We start from the raw sequence: 3899 nt of genomic DNA on the forward strand, positions 1-3899 counted from the left end.
TCAGAGGTGTCACTATTCATCTCAGTGACCTCAAAAACTATGTGTTAGACGCTAATATCTGTCGATTTTAGTTATTTTTACGTCACCCCCTTCCCACACCTTTTCACCTCCCTCCCTACTGGGGCTGAGCTTTTACTTGGAGGGCATCGGGAGCACCACTATTGATTTCAACAACCAAAAATCAAAAACTTTGGATAGATACTAATATCTATCATTTTCACTTATTTTTATATGAATAGTAACAATTCTGGTGCCCTTTAAGTCTAAGTTAGCCCTGACAGGAATGTAGGGTAGAAAGGTAGAGACATGTAAAAATAACCAAAAACTACAGAAACTAGTGTCTAATTCATAGTTTTCAAGGTCGGTAAAATGAATGGCTACACTCCCAATGCCCTTCAAGTCCAAATTCAGCCTAGGAAGAGGGTTTGAGAAGGGGTGAGAAATAAGATGTAAAAAGCGATGGGTATTAGTGTCTAATCCATAGTTTTTGAGGGAGGTTGCTGGGATGACTAGAGACACTCACGATGCCCTTCAAGTCCAAGGTCAGTCCCAGTAGGAATGGGGGGCGTGAGATGTGGAGAAATATAAAATGTTAGAAATGCTAGGCAATATAGCTGAAGCAACTATCTTAACAGGGAAGGGAGAGAGTGAGGGAAGCAAAAGAGTAAGAGGGAGATGAAGTGAGAGAGAGAGAGAGAGACAGACAGACAAACAGACAGACAGACAGACAGGTCGTTTTCATATATATATATGTGTATATATACATATATATATATATAATATGATATATATATAGTATATATATATACTATATATATATATATATATATATATATATATATAGCTATTATACATCAATTCAAGCATACAAATGTCCGTTTAATATCATAAATTCACTTTACTCCCAAATGATATATTTTCATATATGTACCGAAGGGGAATTTTTTGAATATGATAATAACATTTCGAGTCCCCCATGGGATCCGAACCACCGCTTCCAAGTGGACGGGACGAAACGAAAAATCATGGACGTCCAGTGGACGTAGACGGTCCAATATCATCAGCCAACAGAGACGCTATAAGTTCATATCGATTGCTGACCTACAAATCACCCTCGATCTGGATGCTTTCGTAATTAGAATCGATATGAAACCCGTCTACCATGTTGGCCAATTCGAGCGTTTGACAGAACGTAGCCTTTTGTTATGAATAATATCACATCGAACCGTGATCCATTTATATATCAATTCAAGCTACAATGTCCTTTAATATCTAAATTCACTTTACCTCCCAAATGATATATTTTCATATATGTACCGAAGGGGAATTTTTAATGATAATAATTTCGTCACCCCCCATGGGATCGAACCACCGTCCAAGTGGACGGGGACGAAATCAGGACGGTCAGTGACGCTATCCAATCAGCCAACAGAGACGCTATAAGTTCATATCGATTCTGACCTTACAATCCACCCCCTCGATCTGATGCTTTCGTAATTAGAATCGATATTGAAACCCGTCTACCATGTTGGCCAATCGAGCGTTTGACAGAACGTAGCCTTTTGTTATGAATAATTATCACATCGAACCGTGATCCATTATATATCAATTCAAAGCTACAATGTCCTTAATATCTAAATTCACTTTACCTCCCAAATGATATATTTTCATATATGTACCGAGGGGAATTTTTTAATTGATAATAATTTCGTCCCCCCATGGGATGTAACCACCGTCCAAGTGGACGGGGACGAAATTCAGGACGGTCAGTGACGCTATCCAATCAGCCAACAGAGACGCTATAAGTTCATATCGATTCTGACCTTACAAATTCACCCTGATCTGGATGCTTTCGTAATTAGAATCGATATGAAACCCGTCTACCATGTTGGCCAATTCGAGCGTTTGACAGAACGTAGCCTTTTGTTATGAATAATTATCACATCGAACCGTGATCCATTTATATATCAATTCAAGCTACAAATGTCCTTAATATCTAAAATTCACTTTACCTCCCAAATGATATATTTTCATATATGTACCGAAGGGGAATTTTTTTAATTGATAATAATTTCGTCCCCCCATGGGATCGAACCAACGTCCAAGTGGACGGGGACGAAATCAGGACGGTCAGTGACGCTATCCAATCAGCCAAACAGAGACGCTATAAGTTCATATCGATTCTGAACCTTACAAAGCAACCCCGATCTGGATGCTTCGTATTAGAATCGATATGACCCCGTCTTTACCATGTTGGCCAATTCGAGCGTGACAGAACGTAGCCTTTTGTATGGATAATTACACCATCGAACGTTATATATATCAATTCAAGCTACAAATGTCCTTTAATATCTAAATTCACTTACCTCCCAAATGAATATTTCATATATATACCGAAGGGGAATTTTTTAATTGATAATAATTTTTCGTCCCCCATAGCGTCAGCTGACGTCCTTTAGTTTTTATAATCGATTATAATTACGAAAGCATCCAGATCGAGGGTGATTGTAAGGTCGAAAATCGATATGATATAAGCGTCTCTGTTGGCTGATTGGATAGCGTCACTGACCGTCCTTTAGTTATATATATATATATATATATATATAGATATATCTAGTATATATAGTATATATATATATATGATATATATATATGTATGTATATAATATATATATAGATATATATATAATATTATATTTATTATATATAGTATATATACATATATATATATATATATATATATATATATATATATAATATATATTATATATATATATATATATATATATATATATATATCTATATATATATACTATATATATATATATGTATAAAAAGAAAGAGAATGTACAAAGAAAAAATGAAAAACAATGGCGAGAACCGTATTGACAGTTTGAAATCATTTCCACTTATGAAGAAATCTTCATATGCTTCACACGTTGAATAGCACTATTGAACAAGAACGAACAAAAGCAATTGGGAAAGTGAAAAAAGCAGCATTACTGAATTCAATTTCTCTATAAACCTGATTATGGAGCACCACCAAATAGCCCGATTGAATAGTTCCGTCCGTACTGGAAATAATAAAACAAAAGAGGAGGAAACTCGGTACTCCATTATGTGCGTGATGAGGGTTTAGTGGACAAGCAATTACGATTTATCGTTATAAAAGATTAGTAATGCCACATAAGAATACGAACTGCAAAACCCTGTGATACACATACAAATTTACAACACATTAATTTGTCAAACAAAGAAGTGTCCAGGTAATAATACCTTGTTTCACAGAAAGTGAGAACTTGCTCTTACGTAAGTTTAATTTTATTATGACTAAAGCATAAACCCTGCTGTCTCCACGCCGACATCTTGCCTATAAATTAATTTCTATAATCTTAAATGCTATCACAGTGAAATGTACTCGGTTAAAATATGGGAGAAGAAGTAAGTAAATATTTACATCTTCACACACGCACACACACACCCACACCCACACACACACACACACACACACACACACATATACACACACACACACACACACTATATATATATATATATATATATATATATATATATATATATATATATATATATATATATATAATATATATACAGCACTTGAGTTACCAACGCAGTTGATTTTTGCACCCACATTTCAACACTTCCTGACAAGATGCAGCAACAGAAGGGATCGATGCCCATTTGAGTTCCCATGTTTCACTGTCTTCATCTTTTTACCCAACCCGAAATTTCAGGACTAGACAGCTCTTGATTTTGATTTAAAACTTGTCCCCAAACATGCCCACCTTGGTATGCTGCCCTCTTGATCTGCTGTATTAAAGCCATCCTTAGGCTGGAGGGATTGCATCAAAAGACCTTGTTTGTGTCACAAACAACTC

Source organism: Macrobrachium nipponense, chromosome 4 (assembly GCF_015104395.2).
Source record: "Macrobrachium nipponense isolate FS-2020 chromosome 4, ASM1510439v2, whole genome shotgun sequence".
NCBI lineage: Eukaryota > Metazoa > Arthropoda > Malacostraca > Decapoda > Palaemonidae > Macrobrachium > Macrobrachium nipponense.